This window comes from Galeopterus variegatus, unplaced genomic scaffold (genome assembly GCF_000696425.1).
Source record: "Galeopterus variegatus unplaced genomic scaffold, G_variegatus-3.0.2 Scaffold1602, whole genome shotgun sequence".
NCBI lineage: Eukaryota > Metazoa > Chordata > Mammalia > Dermoptera > Cynocephalidae > Galeopterus > Galeopterus variegatus.
The window spans coordinates 296,941-316,736 of NW_007727713.1; positions in this window are offsets into that span (position 1 = coordinate 296,941).

A 19,796-nucleotide genomic window follows, 5' to 3' on the forward strand; every position below is an offset into this window, starting at 1 on the left:
AGGTGGAGCTTCCCTGTGCATTGTAGGATATTTAGCTGAAACTCACTTGTACTGGAGGGACATCGCTACCATCCACTCATTTGTCAAAATGAAAATTAAAAAAAAAATTTTATATCTCCAAATCTTGCCAATATCTCCTTCAAGGAAAAATCACTCTGTTAAAAACTACTAATATAGATTATTTGCTTAACATGCAAACAGATAAAATCCCACTCTTCAAAATTCACCAGTGATTTCTCAACACATTAAAAATAAAATCCAATGTTACCGTGGTCCAACATGATCCTATACAATCTAAACCTCAGCTACCTTTTCAACCTCACCTGCAAGGACTTTCCCCCATAATCACTGCCCTTCAGCAGTCAGATTTTGCTGTGCGTGGAAAAGGCGTATCCCCACTTCAAATCTTTATACCTTTCTCTGGAATGTTCTTTTCCAAGAAATTCACAGTACTTCTACTTTCTCTTCACATTTCACCTCTTCACCCTATTACGTTTTGTCCCTCCAGCAGAATATTAACTCTATAAGGACAGAAACTTCACCTTCTTTGATGCTCCACTCTTATAACCTAAAACAGCAATTTACAGATAGGAGGTATTCAATACATTTCTCAAGTAAAAATTTTGGAAGAATAATTAAATTTCTACAGATCAATCAAAAATAGGTAAAATTTTGAAAAGAGGCAACTAATAGATCAAATATACATGTACGATAAACATGAACAGGTGTTAACCTCAAAAATAATCAGAGATATAAAATTTTAAAGAAGCAGATGCCATATCAAATCTATAGGCTTGGTAAAGAATTTCAACATGTTTTTTCATACTCGAGTATGAATTTAAAGAAAATTTCCTATACACAGCGACTTGTGGTGTTCAGTGTTGTGAGATATTTAGAATGCGATATGAAAAAACTATTGTTGTTGAAAATGAACACACATATGACCTAATAATTTAACTGAGATTTAACTAACTTAATTTATAAGTAAATTTCTTAGAGAAAATCTTGCATATTTGTACATGGAGATGTATTAATAATAATCATTGCTTAACTTTTAGTAATAACAAAAACTTTATAAAATCTATCAAAAATTGATCAGTATGAGAATGCATAAAACGTATATTTATGTTATATGTTACAGCAAAAAAATTATGTACAGACAGCATTAATTAATCTTGAAATGATACAAAACTCTTAAAATGTTATGGAACAATTTATTATTCTATAATATCTTATTTAGTATTTTTTGGCTAAGTCAAAAAACTAAATAATATGAACTGTTTATGAAAACACACATATGAAATAGAACATAAGAATATGGAAAGAAGAGTATTCATCAAATTCATGAAAGTAGTTGCATCTGAGAAAGATGAGGGGTTATCCCAGTGGATGGGGACATATGAGACTTGAACTCCCACTGTGATCTTGCTCTCTCTCTTTTTTAGAAGAAATAAACATTCTGAAGGAAATATGCCAGTATCAATGTCTATTTACTCTGAATTAGAATAGATGGATGTTGTATCATTTTATAACTTATTTTTTATTTATATTTTGAAGGAAAATAAAATGTTACTATTTTAGTTCAGTATTTATTAAATGGTTATTACTGTTGCCCCACCTTATCCATGTTTTCGCTTTCTGCAGAATCAGTTTCCGTGGTTTCAGTTATCCACAGTCAACTCTGGTCTGAAAATATTACACTATTTTGAGATAGAGAGAGAAAGAGATCACATTCACATAATTTTTTATTACAGCATATTGTTATAATTACTCTATTTTATTGTTAGCTTTTGTGAATCTATTACTGTGTCTAATTTATAAAGTAAACTTTATCACAGTTTAGAAAATCCTAGCACACTTGTATAGAGAAAATCATAGTACACTTCAAAGAATTCATATAAAGATTTATATTATCTTCTAAGTTTATTTTTCCACAGACTTTTGAAGTACACTCCTATATAGGGTTTGGTACTATTCACAATTTCAGGCATCCACCAGGAGATTTGGAATGCATCCCCAGTGGCTAAGGGGGACTACTGTATTTGCCAAGTAATATGTTAAATGCAGGATCATAGAAGGTGACACCATTGTTTTACATAGAGAAGAAATTTGAACTGGATCTGAATCAGAGTTTACCATGGAAAAAATTATGAGGTAAAGACAACAGAAACACCATTACTGTAAGTGAAAAGAGCATGAACATGTGCATAATATTTTAGGTACTTTAGGATTAATACTATCTTCACAGAGACAAAAAGTAATATCATACTGAAATTTGTAAAAAGAAGTATGAGAAATTCATAGATGGCTTCAACTGGAGAGTCCTCAGCATCCTCGCATGGTTCACCATCACTTTTAATACATTTTTGAATATTGTAAAATATGATAAATAATTCATCCATGTTCAAAATATTTAGTTATATCTCCAGATGCACTGTAGACTATGGATATTAATTTAATAATTTAAGTGGAGATCCTGCTTACCTCAGATTTGATCTAAATCACTAAGCTAGGACAAAGCCATATTGACATATTTTTTTTAACAAAAACAGAAAGAAAAAAAAGTTAAAAGCAATATGTGGGCCTGTACTTGAGGAACACTTTAAGGAGATGGCAAAAATAACAAATTTATTAAGAAAAACCAATAATGTTAGAAACGAAAAAATTTAAAAAATGTTTGTGAACACAACATATAGAATATTTGATTTATTAATTGGATTGTACAGAGAAAAGTTTCTTCAAACTATTATGTAAATTCATTTTCAAATGATTTCTTCTTTGTGACATCTACTTGGGAAAATAATTTATTCTTAAAAATATTTTAATTGCAATGAAATTACAAAATGTAGTACAAGTAACATAGCAAATAAACATTCATTCTGAATTTTGTTGAATGCAAGAACCATTTTTATTTTTTCATGGCTGTGACATTCTAGCTTGATAGCAAAATATTTCTCTGTTTTGCCAGAGTTGATGTGTGAACTAAGGTAAATACTCAGAACTCCACCCATTAAGACAAATAGTATGACACTTGTAATCATTGGGTTATTATCTGGATCTTTTAAACATAAGTTTAAGATTCATTTTACTCATTATCATTTATTGGTATGGTAGATTGTCAGTGTATATTACTAAAATAAATAAATAAATCTTTAAATCAGACTAGCGTAACAGAAAGTACATTGTTTTTAGCATGTGTAATGTGGGTACTTATATGGATTAACTTTGAAATTTATGGAAATTGGTTAAGTATTGCAATGCTGATTTCTAGTACTCCATTGACCAGAACGATAGCTACTGAGAAATAAAAATTTCGAAATCTTGGGAAACCACTGTGTCAGGAAAGAGTGAGGCAACTTGAAAACAGAAGCCATCTCTTGGAAGCAGGGTATGAAATAGGCAAAGGAAAGAAATGATGGCAAATAAAGAAAAGAGAGATAAAAAAAATCAGAAGGCACATCAGCATCTCAGATCACATAGGAAGATGCCATTTAATGAAGAAACTCTGTTTCACTTTCCAAACAGATGAGGACACTCTAGATGAAAGAAGCACAGTAACACAACCAAGTCATGTACCACAGTTGCCATAGAGAAATTTTCTATTGTTCCCAGAAAATATAAAAAAATACAAAAATGAACAAACTTGGAAAGTAACATCCTTACAAAGTTACTATAAGAAGAAAACAGAAAATGAGAATGAAAACATTTTAGCTGAAGAAAATATTACTCCAAGCCAAAACAAAGCAAAACAAAACAAAATAACAATAGCAAACACATTTAGCAATACCACAAAACAACTAAGTAACTTCAAACAAGCATTGCAGATGATAAAGCACTTTGAATCATATATTTAAAAAATAAAGAATTAATTAATGAGGAAAGAAATGGAAAAATGTGAAATGACAACTTTGTACACTCAAAAAAAGGGAAATCAACTCAGTAATAAATAATAAATTTCAACGAGACAAAGGGAAAAAAGATTTGATGAAAATCTAATAGGGAACATTGAGAAGTGGCATCAAAAGAGCCAAATAATAAAAATAAAATCATAGAAGAGGTAACACACATCAATAGAAAGTGATAGATATAGAAAAAAGGAAAGGAGAAGTCACATATATGTGACTGAATTTCTTGTAGCAGAAAAACAAAAGCATAAAAATCAATATTTAAAAGGAGGAATGGGTAAAGGGACATGAAAATCAACTACATTGTATGTTGAGAATTTAAAAGAAAAGAAAATTTAAATAAATAAATAAATAAAACTATAATCTAATAAAACTCTCCATTCAAAAATCAGAATCTGGGCCGGCCTCATGGCTCACTTGGGAGAGTGCGGCGTTATGGTAGCACCGAGGCTGTGGGTTCGGATTCTATATAAGGATGGCCAGTGTGCTCACTGGCTGAGCGTGCTGTGGACCACAGCGTGCCGAGGGTTGCGATCCCCCTACCAATCAAAAAAATAAAATAAAATCTGAATCTGCATAGTACAAGGGCCCATTACTAAATTAAAAATTGACATAAAATAAAATGTATCCTGAATAAATTATTGGAATGTAAATATAAAAGAAGAAAAAAAAAAGTTATGCAAACCTCCAGGCAAAAAAAAAGAGACCAAGATACTTACAAAGAAATAAAAATCAGGTTGACATTAAACTTCTAGAGTTCAGCACATAAAGCAAGAAAAGAATAGAGTAAAATTAAAAATAAAACACAAAAAACTAAAACAAAACTCAAGGACTGAAAGTGCTAACCAAAGATTTTTAAAAGAACCAAGCAATCAAGAAGATATCAAGAAAAAGATGACTGAACTCACAAGCCTTTCCTGGGGAATCTACTAGAGGATAAACTTTATCCTACAAGAGTTGACAAAGAAGGGCCGGCCCGGTGGCGCACTGGAGAGTGCACCGCTTGGGAGTGCGGCAGCGCTCCCGCCGAGGGTTCGGATCCCATGTGGAGACCGGTTCCTGCTCACTGGCTGAGCGCGGTGTGGGCGCAACACCGAGGGTTGCGAGCCCGTTGCCAGTCCCCGGTACGGGCGTGACACCGAGGGTTGCGGTCCCGTTACCGGTCAGTAAAAAAGACAAAAAAAAAAAAAAAGAGTTGACAAAGAAAACTATGACAAAATAACTGATGGTAAGCAAAATATATATTAAATTCTAAATGTAAAATTAAAACAAAGATGAAAACAAGAGCAAAAGAAGATCAAAAGAAGTTATACATTTTTACACAGTGGAAGTAAGAGAATTTTTCAAACAGGAGGAGAGCTCAGCAAGAAAGAAGAGAATAGAATAAGTTCACTAATTGTTGCATAGATAGTTAAATGGGAATCAGATAAAGGAAGATCATAAGTAGAGAAAAAGACAGGCTAAAGACATTCTAAATAATAGTTTTTTAAAAAATAAAGGTAAATACAAACAGGCACAAACTATCATTATCTTTCAAGAAGAGAGAAAACAAGAGAGTGAGCACACAAGAGGGAGACTGAAAGCAAGAGTCAAAGTAAAGGTGACAGCAACAATGAGAACAGAGATAAAGATAGAGACATAGACAAGTAGACAAGGTAAAAAACAAAGACCAGAGAGAAACAGAGTAAATGTAATAAAGACAGGAACACACAAAGAATATGAAGAATCAGGGAAAATATGATGCTACCAAAGGAACAAAATAAATCTCCAGTAACTAACCCCAACAAAAAGAAGATTTATTAATTTCTTAACAAAGATTTCAAAATGAGCATCTTAAAGAACCTCGGTGAGCTACAAAAGCACAGAGATTAACAACCAAACAAAATCGGGAAAATTATATATGAATGAAATGAAAATATCAACAAAGGGATAGAAACCATAAAAATGAACCAGAGGTGGTGAAGTGAGATGGCAGACTAGAAGACTCTTCATCTCCTCTCTCCCACGAAAACAGATAAATAATGAATATGCAACTACAGTTGAAAGAAAACAACTAAAGAAGAGTGTTGGAGCATATCAAAGGAGTAACAGAAATGCTAGTGGGCACAGAAACTCAGGAGAACCACACAGAAAATGGAAGGAAAAACCAAACCTCCATCACCCCATTCCCCAGCCAGGAGCAACAGGGACCCAGGAGGAATTTCTTCCTTCAGGGGAAAGGTATGCACATGAAAAAGACAAAGTCAAACTGTGCCTGTTTGCAAATGAAATGGTCCTATGTACAGAAAAGCCTAAAGACACTACAAAAACCTCTAAGATTTGATAAATGATTTCAGTAAAGTTACAGGATACAAAATCAACATACAAAAATTAGTAGCATTTGTATACTCCAACAACAAACTAGCAGAAAAAAAAATCAAGAAAGCTAGCCCATTTACGATAATCACCAAAAAAAAAAAAAAAAATACCTAGGAATAAATTTAACTAGGGAGGTGAAAGATGTCTACAATGAGAACTACAAGTCATTGTTGAAAGAAATTAAAAAGGACACAAAAAGATGGAAAGATATGTCATTTTCTTGGATTGGAAGAATAAACATCATGAAAATGTTCATTCTACCCATAGCAATCTATAGATTCAATGCAATCTCTATCAAAATGTCAATGACATTCTTCACAGCAACAACAACAACAAAAAAATCCTAACATTCATATAGAATAACAAAATACTCTGAATAGCCAAAGAAATCCTAAGAAAAAAGAATAAACCTGGAGGCAATTACACTACCTGACTTCAAAATATACTACAAAGCTGTAGTAACCAAAACAGCATGGTACTGGTGTAAAAACATACACATGGACCAATGGAACAGAACAGTGAATGAGAAATGAATTCACATGTTTACAGCCAACTGATCTCTGACAAAGGCACCAAGAACAAACAATGGGGAAAGAATAGTCTCTTCAAAAGATGGTGCTGGGAAAACTGAATATCCATGTGTAGAAGAATAAACCTAGACCTTTATCTCTCACCATTTACCAAAATCAACTCAAAGTAGATTAAAGACTTAAATGTAAGACCCAAAACTATAAAACTTCTAGAAGAGAACAAAGGAGAAATGTTTCAGGACATAAGACTGGGCAAAGCTTTTATGAATAAGACCTCAGAAGCACAGGAGACAAAAGCAAAACGGACAAATGGGATTATATCAAACTAAAAAGCTTCTGAACAGCAAAGAAAAGAATAAACAGAGTGAAGAGACACCTGCAGAATGGGAAAAAATATTTGCAAACTATGAATCCTATAGGTGATTAATATACAGGATAAGCAAGGAAATCAAAGAATTTACTAGTAAGAAAATAGTAATCTGATTAAGATATTGAGCAATGAAACTGAGTAGACATTTCTCAAAAGAAGACACACAAATGGCCAACAGGTATAAAAAATGCTCAAAATCAATAATCAGCAAGAGAAATTCAAATCAAAACCACATTGAGTTATCATTTAGTTAGAATGGTTATTATAAAAAATAAAAAAAAGGGGAACACTCCCAAACTGTTGGTGGGAATGTAAATTGGTGCAGCCATTAGGGAAAACAGTATGGAGGTTCCTCAAACAACTACAGATAGAACTGCCGTATGATCCAGCAATTTCACTGTTGGGTATATATACAAAGGAATGGAAATCATCAGGTTGAAGGGATTCCTGCACTCCCATGTTCATTGCAGCTCTATTTACAATAGCCAAGAGTTAGAACCAACTTAAATGTCCATCATGGGACTACTGGATAAGGAAAATGTGGTGTATACATATACATATACATATATATACACACACAATGGAATACTACTTAGCCATAAAAAGGAATGGAACTCTACCATTCACAGCAACATGGATGAGCTTGGAGAAAATTATGTGAAGTGAAACAAACCAGGCACAGAAAAAGAAATACCATATGTTCACACTCATAGGTGAAGGAAGGAAGGAAGGAAGGAAGGAAGGAAGGAAGGAAGGAAGGAAGGATCACAATAATAAGTTGAACTTTCAGAAGGAGAGAACAGAACTGTGGCTATTAGAGATGGGAAAGGGGTGGGGGGGGCTATCAAAAAATTGGTCAATGGCCACAAAGAATGATTACGTTTTGTAGTGAAGAACATGATAATTATCCTGATTTGATCATCACCATTGTACAATGGTATTGATATTCAACTCTGTACCCCACAAATACATATAATCAACTATGTTTCAATAAAAAACACACTTTGTTGCATAACCATACAGTAGAATACCATATAATATTTTGAAAAGTAAATTAAAATTATTTACAATCTAAAAATACAACAAAGTAAAAACATGTACAAAAACTTCCACTTCTATCTATAACGGAGTAAAAAAGATAAGATTTACTCTCCTATCTTAATCAATCAGAAAAATAGAAAAAGAAAATATTAAGTAAATGGCTTTCAGACCCTAGACAGCAAGCAATGGAAGACCGTTATTCCTAGGAGAAGGGAAAAGAAAAAAAATGAGCTGTCTGATTGCCTTAGCCTACTGCCTGGAAAAGACTGTTGGGCCACAGGGCAATTAGGGAAACCCCCCAAATCTAGAAGTCTGGTTGAGCTGATAATATGGAAATAATAGTCCCCAGGTAAGTCAAATTGATTAGACTGCAGTGCAAAATTCTGGAGAGGAGGGAGCTGAAGAGAGAGGTTGGGTAAGCTGCAGAAGGACTGGCTTGAGTTTTTGGCTGAGTACCAATACGTGGATTGTGGATTATTAAGAGAAAACGATCTGAAAAGGGAAAGAACCTGTGCAAAAAATGTCAACTGAACAATTTCTAGAAGTCACAGAGGTCTTAGAATAGTTTTCGAACCAGCCAAAGCGGAAATACCTATAGCACTCACGGCATTGCTTACAGTTCTTAAAAGAACATTGCCTTACAGTGGGAATAAATTAGCACTTGGCTAAAGGGTTCTCTAGATTTGTCCTAATAAAGTTTAAAGAAAAGCCCCACAAGGATCAATATTATTCCATGTAATTTAACTGCATGTCAGAGCTAAATTCAAAACTATTTAAAGAAATACAATAAAAAGCTATGTCAACATTATAAAATTAACAGTATCTGGCATCTATTAGAATTACCAGGCATGCAAAGCAAGAAAACATGTTTCATAAAAAGGAGCAAAATAAATTATTAGAAAGAGGGAAAAGAAGATGGATAAATTGAAATTTTAAAAACAGGTAGGAAAAAAACAGCTATTTAAAAATCCTCCATACATTCAATACCTTAAAGAAAAATGTAAGCATGGTGAGGAAATAAATGGAAGATTAATAAAAGAAGAAAAAAATAGAATTCCTAGAAATAAAATATATATCTGAAATAAAATATAATTGGACAGAATTAATAGCAGACTAAGACACTGCAGAAAAAAGATAAGCATATTGGAGACATAGCAGTAAATGTTCTAAAATAAAGTACAGAGATACAAAAGACCAAAAAAATGAAAAATAAACAAACAAAGCAATGACCTTTGGGAAAATATCAAACAGTGTATCATACATGTAATTGGAATTGCAAAAAACAAGGGAAGCAAGGTGGGGAAGGGGGTGGATAAAATATTTGAATAAACAGTGGCCATTTTTTTCAAAAATTGTTGCAAATAAATATATAGATCCAAGAAGATCAATGAGCACTGCAGTAAGACAACAAAAAGAACAACTGCCAAATGCTAACTAGTCCTAGTTTAGCATTTGCTAAATCACAATACCCATTCCTAATAAAAGCTCTCAGTAAACTAGGAGCAGAAGGGAACTAATAAAGCTACTACATTTCTAGAACAACTGCTCTAATATTTTATCTCTTCTGTTTTGTTTTATTTATTTATTTATTTTTATTTTTCATCTCTATAGAAGAAATAAGGGCAGCCAGAGAAATAGAGACAAAGAAGCAGAGACAGAGGAAGGAAGGGGAGAAAGGTAGGGAGAAAGAAAGGAATGAGAGAGGGAGGAAGGAAATAAAGACGTCACATTGTCTCACTCAGCACAATTTTATCTTTTCTCTGAAGACTTGGTACCAGCTAACAAGACCCAGGGGCTTTGCGAGAGACCTAACTATAGCACTTTTCATGGTATTTTTCAAACAAAGAGATTCCCTTTATTTGATTAATTCAAATGCCAGCTAGAAAAAGACTTATTTTTTTCAAAGATAAATGAAATGTATCTAGGAATCTGGGTTAATCTTTCCTTTCCACATGCAGTGTAAATGCAAGGAACAGCTCAACTGGTCATAATAAAGTTTGGGTTAACTGTCATTTAGCACCATTATGAAAAAGATATACAGCCACTCTTTAAATATGTCCCCTGTTCATCTTGATGCTATGGATCCTTTTTAGAAATTCACATGCCTAATATTTTCCAATTGCTAGTCATGACCCACTAATGGCTCAAAGCTGTGACATGGTTTTTAACAAAACAGAAATATATTAGAAAAGATAATATTTGTGTGAGTATCTCACATGTAGAATACAATATTTATTTTTATTCCAATTAGCAATAAATTGTTCAAAATAAACTGTACTATATGTTTGCTAATTATTTATTTGAAAAGAATGTAGGGATTCACACTACCAATTCCTAACTTCTTTCTTTTATAATCAAATTCAGAGTTTGCATAAGTACAATGAGTTTGATTTTCATTATGAAGGAATTTTACTATGGATCTATTATAATAAAAGATGTTTTTTTAAAATTTGTATTTGTGTAGTTGTGTTTTGCTTCCTGAGATGGAATGTATATTTCTTGTGGATGTGCATCACATAATAAATACTATAACATAACCACCATGCAACTTTACCTATTCTGGAAAGGCAAAACAAAGGATTTCATAGAAAAAGTTCTTTAGCAAATGCATGCACTAAAATCTATGTATATTGTTCCTGGAAGAATTTTAGGTTCTCATGTATAAAAAAAATATCTATTCCTGTTATATACAACAGGTCTTCGGCCAAATAATTTCCAAATATATTGTCTATGGAATGTGGAGGGTTATTTTTTTTAACTATTAAATATTTTCTGGAGTTACAATTTCAGTTTTATTTGAACTATAAAAGCCAGTAATGAGCTCTTGGAAAACATAAAACTAAAATGTGTATTTCAGCTGGACTTAGTGTAATTTAGTTTAGGTTGAAATGCAAAAGAGTATGGTGTTTTTGTAGCAAAAAAAAAATATATATATATATATATTTATATATAAAAAACATAAAATTTCCCATTTTAACCACTTTTAGCTGTACAATTCAGTATCATTAATTATATTCATAATGTTGTACAATCATCATCATTATTTCCAAAATCACTCCAAACAGACACTGTACCTATTAAACAATAATGATCCATTCTTCTCCACCTTTAGCTCCTAATAATGTCTAATCTACTTTCTGTCTCCCTAAACATACCTAAATTAGATATTTTATATAAGTGGAATCATAAAATATTTGTCCTTCTGTGTCTGGCTTATTTCATTTAGCATAAGGTTTTCAAGGTTCATCCATGCTGTAGCATATATCAGAACTTCATTTTTATGACTAAACAATATTCTATTTTGTTATACATCACATTTTGATTTATTTGTTGATGGAAAATTGGATTGTATCTACCACTTGGCTATTTTGAATAATGCTTCTGTAAACATTGGTGTATAGTTTCTTTTTGAGTCCCTGTTGTCAATTCCTTGGGTATATACCTAGGAGTGGAATTGCTGGGTCAGATGCTAATTCTATGTTTAAATTTTTGATGAATTGACAGTTTTCCACAGTGGCTGCCCCAGTTTGCATTTCCAGTAGTGTAGAAGAGTTCTAGTTTCTTCATATCCTCATCAACACTTTATTATTATTATTATTGTTGTTGCCTCATCATACTTTTGATTTTCTTTCTCCTAGTGACTAACAAGGCTGAGCATCTTTTCATGTGCTTATTGGCCATTTGTGTATCTTCTTGAAGAAATATTTATTCAAATCCTTTGCGCATTTTTAATTGGGTTGTTTGCCTTTTTTGTTTTAAGTTGTATGAGTTCTTTCTATAACCTGGATATTAAACCCTTATCAAATATATGATTTGCATGTATTTTTTCCCATTCTGTGGGTTGTCTTTTCACCCTCTTGATAACAGTCTTTGATACACAAAAGTTTTTAATTTTTATGATGTCCAACTTTTCTATTTTTTCTTTTGCTGCCTGTGCTTTTGGTGTCATTTTTTTTAAAAAAATTGCCAAATCCAACAATAAATATTTTCCAATGTTTTCTTCTAAAAATTTTATAATGTTAGCTCTTAAATGTAGGTCTTTGATCTTTTTCAAGTAATTTTCTATATGGTATAAGATAAGGGTCTAACTTCATTCTTTTACATTGACTATCCAGTTTTCCCAGTATCCTTTGCTGAAGAAGGTATTCTTGTCTCTATGAATGGGCTCAGCACTCTTGGCGAAAAGTAATTGACTACATATGTGTTTTGTAAAAGCAAAACAAAACAAAAACCAAAATTTGTTGTAATATCTTTTATATTTGAGCTTTTGGAAGCAAAGTTGGAAGCAAAAAGTGCTAGATGAAGTATTCAGCACTGATAAAAGTCTAGTAGTAGGGAACATTTAGACTGAGGAAAAACAATTCCATAATACTTCAATAAAAGCACAAGATGGACACTGGCAAGTCCTTCTCACTTTCCCTAAAATATAAAGAACACATTTTAAACAACTACCTGAAAACTAAGCCTAGATTATAAATGTGGCTTCACATGTTAGGGGCTGAAGAAAGTAGAAACAATTAAAAAGGCAATGATAACTTTGTTAATAAGTAAAATCAACATTCACAAAGAAAATCAGTTTTATTTCCACCTTTATGTGAAACTTTCTTCTAGAAGACTTAGGAGAATGTCATTGCAAAAATGTCGGTTTGACAGATACATTATTATATGGGTCAGGCTGATAAATTATACTGGAAATGGCATAACTACAAAATGTTATGTCTCATATAGCTACATCATATGACTATTTTAAGAAAATTATGCCTCATCCATTTAAGGCTGCATTCATTTTTTTTCTTATTTTATTGAACAGGATTTACCATTAGAGTGGACACTGAGAGACCTTGATTTTTTTTGCAAATCCTGCTACAATTTTCTTTGACACCTCAGAAAGTAATTTAAACTCAATAAAATGAAGATAATTGCACTTACCTCACAGAGAAGTAGAGAACGTTAATGAGATCATGTCTACAAAGTGATTCAAAGTCCTTAGTTTGTAATATAAATAGAAAGCATAACTATATTTTTCCAGATGTCTAATAATGATAACTATAAATATGATGAACTGAAAAGTTAAAAGGCTGCCAGTAAAAGTAAAGTGTTTTCTATTTTTATTGCTAGACATTTAAATGTTCCCTCTTGCATGTTTGGATTATAGAAAATGCCCAGAAATGCTAATTATGAGTTCCATTTTAATAAGAACATAGTCCCCAAGTTTAGACTCAAGAGTAGTTAGCTTCTAGCCAAACAGGGAAATACTGAACTACATCTTTTTGGCATTTACATCTAATAAATCACTGTAGAAGTTTAATAAAATAAATCACTGCATAAATTTTAATGAAACCTATACATTATTTCTTCAAAATGTTTCTTAATATAAAATAGAAGATCATGGATTGAGTTCCAAATCCCATTACTCAATTGTCATACCTTCAGTATGTCTTCATTCCCGAGTCGATAAAGCCAAATACCAATATCCTCTATTCAGTTCCTATCCTGTTAAATATTTCTCTGTGCAGAAATACTTGTAATCAGACCCAAACTATTTTTGAGTTCAGAGCCTACACTGTAATCCTACTGCTGTCAACCATTTGTGAATTAAAGTGCTTATCTTTGAAACTGAATTGCATTTTACATTAAATGAGCCAGGAAAAGCAATGTTGATTCTAACGGGAACAGGCATGATAATCTCCTGGAAAAGATGCTCTTCAAAGTACTGATTTTTGGCAGCTAGAATGGTTCACTGCCTACTGTACTTGGCCTTGGGATAGGCATTGCAGACAGGGTCTTTGCAATGAGACCAGACATTAAGTCTGGATTCAATAATTACCAGAGTAAAAGAGGTCACTCTCTACATCAACCAGCAGGGTAATTGTGTCCTAAAGAACAGCAGAACTTCTCAGGCCCCATGAGGGTAGTTTGAGTTGCACTGATCTGACTGGTTATTGTTGGACCACATCCAACATGTTGTAAGGATTCAATAGACCATCACACTCCACACATACAAATAAGAAAAGTACTCTGAGAAAGAAAAATTCTAGTTACTTCTCGGAATAGAAAAACAAGTTTTATTTTGTTTTTAACCTCCTTCGGTAACCCATCAAAATTAATGAGTTCATTTGCTGTATATTGGAGTTAAATAATGTGTTCTTCATTTTTCCACTTAGACACTGTTTAAAGAATATGTTTTTAAATAAAATAGACTCAAAAAATGTCTATTTTTTCAATTAGCCATACTCCTAGTAGTTAGTAGAAAAATTCTGTAAGGATTTTTAAGTTGTCAATTGCTATTAATATTCAAATAGAAGATCACCAACCTTCACCTACACACATACATGCACACATGCACATATGCGCAACCCACTCCAAACTACCACCATCTCTCTTTTCCATCTGCTTCAGTATTACCAGCAGTTATGGGAGTAAGGCTTTAGGTTTGCCTCAGGTGAGAGACAAACAGATCAACAGAAGATAGAAAATACATATTTAAAATGGAAGTATGCTTTCATAATGCAAGAAATGCAAGATTTATCTTCTCACCAAAATTCAGAAGGCAATAGTAAAACAAAACAAAAAACAAACAAAAAAATCCTTTCTAGTATGGAAGTGATACAGGATGTGCCTAGTTTGAGGTCTCAGGCCCCCTCCTCTGAGCTCTCCCCTGGAGGAAAATTACTGTTGCCAGTTAGACCTATTTTTAGCACCAACACAGGAAAATGAGACCACAAGGGGTATGGCTTATACAAATCCAGTGGCTGGGCATGCTCAGTAGAGAGTAGAATATTCCTGAATATGCCTGGTACATGTGACAGCATCTGACCAATGAACATGCTCCAGGAAGAGACCAAATGATCATGTGCAAAATGATGTTACATTACTGGGATCCATCCCCTTAATTGAATATTCGTTAGGTGGAGAAACTATAAAAGCCAAATCCCAGCCAAAGGCAGGGTTGTTTCTCACTTTCCCGGAGGCAACTTTCTCTTTGCTGGCTGAGGAGTGTATACTCTACTTTGCAAGGAACTTACTTTCAGTAGGGAGCTGCTCATTCTCTTGAGCCAGGTGCACTTTGTACTGAACTTTAAGTATGTTTTTCTTGTGTTTGTGTTAGACTTGTTGTCTGTACTGAACTTACTTTTGTGACAGACTTGGTGTGGGACCTGCTCAGTCTCTGGAGCTGTGCCACACTCTCTCCATGGAACCTATATTTCTTATCTATTATATTAAACTTGTTCTCACTTTCTACTCTGACTGTGCCCTTGAATTCTTTCCTGTGGAGGAGTCAAGAACCTGGTAAGAGGACTGGGTAGGTTGAGGTTGACTATTGGGCCCCAGACCCTACCTCTGATATCATAAGTGAGGGAAGTGAGCCAGGTATTCTACAATATGAGGCAAAGATATGACCTTTATATTAGAAGAAAGTTAAACCAAGGAATACATATGTTTAATTAAATGCAAACTTTATTTAAATATTGAGGGGAAAAGGTTACTTTCTGCTTAGTTTTTGGTAACTAACTGTTGCAGTAAAAGCCACTCAAGTGAAAATCCATTGTATTCCTATGCAATAACAATGAACAATTCAAAACAAAATTAAGTAAACAAATTCATTTCTAATAGCATCAAAAATGTAGCATAGCAAGAAATAAATTTAACAAAAGAAGTGCAAGATTGATACACTGAAAACTACAAAACATGTTGAAAGAAATCAAAGAACCAAATAAATGGAATAACATCCAGTATTCATGGATTGGAAGACAATATAGTTAAGATGGCAATTCAAATTGATCTATGGGTTCAGTGAAATTCCTACAAAAATCCTGGTTGGATTTTTTTGTAGATATGGATAGGCTGATCCTATAATTTATATGAAAATAAATGCAAGGGACCCAGAATAGTTAAAAGTCTTGAAAAAGAAGAACAAATTTGGAAAATTTCCATTCTCTAATTTTAACACTTGCAACAAAGCTACAGTGGTCAACACAGTGTGTACTGGCTTGAGGATAGAAGTATAGGCCAGTTAAATAGAATTGAGGGTACATAAATAAACCCATACATTTGTGGTCAGTTGACTTTTGAGAAAACAATTCAATGGGGGAAAAATAGTCTTTTTAACAATTGAAGCTGGAATAACTAACTGGATATCTACATGCAAAGAATGAAATTGGAGTCTTACTTCACAGAATATACTAGAATTAACTCAACATGATTCAAAGAAAATATATAAGGACTATAAACACATAGATTTTAGAAGAAAACAGGTAAAAATTTTTGTGGCCTTGAATTTGGAAATGGTTTCTTAGGTATGACATATAAAGCAAGAGCAACCAAAAAATAAAAAATAAAAAGAAAGAAATTGGACTTGATCAAAATTATAGGCCTCTGTATTTCAAAGAACACTATCAAAAAAGTGAAAGGACAACTTGCAGAATGGGGTAAAGTAGCTGCAAATTGTGTATCTGATGAAGTCTAGTATTTAGCATCCAGGATACATATGTATGTATGTGTGTATGTGTATGTATATGTGTGTATATATATATCTTATACTACTCTGTCCCGACCCGCGGGATATTCAACGCAGACCCTGGAGGGGGGAGTGGGAATTGGATGGGACAAGAAACACGAGAGATGGGAGACAAGACAGTATTCTGATCAAGTCTCGTTTATTGATTCTTAGGTTACATCTTATATAGGAAAAAGCAGGCATATTGTAAGGAGTTAGGAATGCAGGAATACGATAAGATCTTGAGAAGAAACAAAGTCAGAAAATCTCTGATGCAAAGAAGCCCCCAATCTTTACAAGAAAGCAGAAACTTGGAAGGAGATAAGAGGTGACTCTTGAGTAGACTTGCATAGCCAGGAGCACAGCGTCCGAGGCACAAACAGATTATGAGGCAGATATCACGTAAGCTTGGCCATTTGGCGCAAGCAGGTTGTCATGCAGGCACGGTCACACAAGGAGGGGTGTGGGGCTACAGGCTCCCAACACTACTCAACAATAAAAAGACAAATAACCCAACATAAAAATGAGCAAAGGACTTGAAATATTATTTTTCCAAAGAGCATATACAAATGACCAATTAGTGTGAGAATGTATGCTCAACATCATTAGTCATTAAGAAAATGCAAATCAAAACCATTTCACAATAACAGGATGGCAAAAATAAAAAAGACAGACAATAGGAAGTGTTGAGAGGGAGGGTAAATGAGGAATTGGAGTCCTCTTACAAGGCTGGTGGAAACAAAAATAATGCAGCCACTTTGGAAAACACTTTGGCAGTTCCCCGAGAAGTTAAACACAGAGCTGTCAGATGACCCAACATTTCCAATCCTAGCTATATATACAAGATAAATAAAAACATGTTCACACAAAAAATACCTATATATTTATTGCAGCACTATTCATAATACAAAAAAATGGAAACAAATCAAAAGTTCATCAACTAATAGATATATAAATAAAATGGAATATTATTTAGTCATTAAAAAGAAATAAAATAGTAATACATGTTACAACAGGGATGAACCTTGAAAAGACTAGAACTCAAAAAAGTCAGACCTAAAAGGCCACATGCAGCATGACTCCATTTATATTAAATATTCAGCATAGGCAGATCTACAGAGATAGAAGGAAATTAGTGGTTTCCAGGGAATGAGAGAAGGGGGAATGGGAAAAAAGGGTGGAGAGTGACTCCCAGTAAGTATAGAATTTCTTTGGGGGATGATGAAAATGTTCTGAAATTATACATCATGGCACAACTTTGTATATATACTAAAAAACACTGGACTTCACATACAAATTACATTTCAATTTTAAAAATCACTGGAGAATTATATCAAATTATATGTCAGTGGTAGAATGGTGTACATCAGAACACAGAAATCATGCCATTCAAACAGGAGCGTAAATGATTTTCAATTCTGTCCTTTTTTTCTCCCTGTACCCCTATTCAAAAATTCTGGAGAATAAATATTCTGGGGATTTGAACTGTGAGAAGTAGACTCTAGGCATGTTCACTGGTATCAGAAACATGCTGTCTTTGTATAATGTCGACCATGAAATGCTACCGTAGTCTGTGTCCTTTCCTCCTAGAAATATTTGGGAGACTGTGTTGTGATTTGTGCTCACAATACAGACCAGTTCTTCCAGTTATGAGATAAGCAATTCCATCATGTTAATTGATCTGTCAGCAGTATTTGCACTATTAAGTCCTTCCTTCTTGATACACTTTCTTGAATTGCCTTTGAAGAACTATGCTTGGTTTTCCTTCTGCATTGCTTCTATGCCTTCTCAGTACCCTATGCTGATTCTTCTCCTCCTTGACTTCCCTGCACTCCAGTGACTCGGAGCTCAGGACTCAGAGTCCATGTATCAAATCTATCCACATCTACTTTATTAGCAATCATGTACATCACATTTCTAAAAATATCATCTATGTACCAAAGGCCTGCTAATTTATACCCCCAGCCCAGATCTCTCTTCTAAACCCCACACTTATGTGTGTAACCAATACTTAAAAATTCATCAAAACATTTAATAAAAAACCTGGGCTTAATATCTTTGAAACTAAAATGTTTTCTCTTTTATCCAACTTCCCTCAAAAAAAAAAAAAAAAGCAAAAAGGCAACTATGTCACCCACAGTTTTTTCCAAGTCATTTTTATGGCTATCTCATCTCTCTAGTCATTCAGGACAAAATATATGGAGTCATGCTTCATCCCTCTCTTTCTTTCATACTCCATCTCCAATCTGTTAAGAAATGGTGTTGACTCTACCTTTAAAATATTTCCAATGTTTGGCCACTTCTCACTACACTGATCATTTCCTTTCTGATCCAAGCCATCATCAACTGTCACCTGATTTACTGTAATAACTTCCTAAAATGTCTCTCTAGTTTTACTCATTTTCTGTCCCATAATCTATTCTTACAAAGAAGCCATGGTAATCTTTTTCAAATGTGAATTTGTTTATATCACTTTTCTGCTCAAAACCCTCTAATGGATGTTCATTTCACTCAAAAATCTTAAGTTAGTGTAAAGTCTACAAGACCCTACATGATATAATTCCCATTATTTTCTGATCTCCATTTCTACTATTTTTCCACTAGCTCATTTTGCTGTAATGCTTTGCTAACTGATATATCCAAAGAGCATAAAGCAGTGTCTGCCGCATGGTAGGTTCTCAAATTTGTTGTGCTCATCAGCAGTAGAGGTTTTGGTAAAGATAATAAAATCATAAGTTCTGGCTGCCCTCAGTCACCTGTACGATATTGAGGAAGCTGCTTGTTCTCTTTTGTGTCTAAGTTACCCATATGTAAAGTCAAGAATGAGACTGTAGAATTTCAATAGCCCATTTCAATGATAATTTTGCCAGCTTATTTTAACAACATTCATGTTTTTTTATGTTCTGGCCAGAGCAATTAGTCAAGAGATAGAAATAAAAGGCATCAAACTAGAGGGGAAGAATTTAAATTGTCTATTTTTGCATATGACATAGTCTTGTACATATATATAAAACCCTAAATATTCCACCAAAAAATCTACTCAAACTCATAAAAAATTCAGTAAAGTTTCAGGATACAAAATCAACAAACAAAAA